This window comes from Arachis duranensis, chromosome 3 (genome assembly GCF_000817695.3).
Source record: "Arachis duranensis cultivar V14167 chromosome 3, aradu.V14167.gnm2.J7QH, whole genome shotgun sequence".
Lineage (NCBI taxonomy): Eukaryota > Viridiplantae > Streptophyta > Magnoliopsida > Fabales > Fabaceae > Arachis > Arachis duranensis.
Window position 1 is genome coordinate 79,761,933 of NC_029774.3, and position 505 is coordinate 79,762,437.

Sequence of the window (505 nt, forward strand, 5' to 3'; positions counted from 1 at the left end):
TTTGGGCCACAGCCAAGACTCAATAAGTAGCTTTGTTCAAAGAATCATCATACTTTACTAGGAGAATCATTAACACTATCTAGACTCTGAGTTCCTAAAGAAGCCAACCATTCTGAATTTCAAAGGATAGAGTGAGATGCCAAAACTATTCAGAGGCAAAAAGTAAAAGCCCCGCTCATCTAATTAATACTGATCTTCACAGATGTTTTTGGAATTCATTGCATATTCTCTTCTTTTTATCTTGTTTGATTTTCAGTTGCTTGGGGACAAGCAACAGTTTAAGTTTGGTGTTGTGATGAGCGGATAATTTGTATACTTTTTGGCATTGTTTTTAGTATATTTTTTATATGATCTAGTTAGTTTTTAGTATATTTTTATTAGTTTTTAGTTAAAATTCACTTTTCTGGACTTTACTATGAGTTTGTGTGTTTTTCTATGATTTCATGTATTTTCTGGCTGAAATTGAGGGACCTGAGCAAAAATCTGATTCTGAGACCAAAAAGGA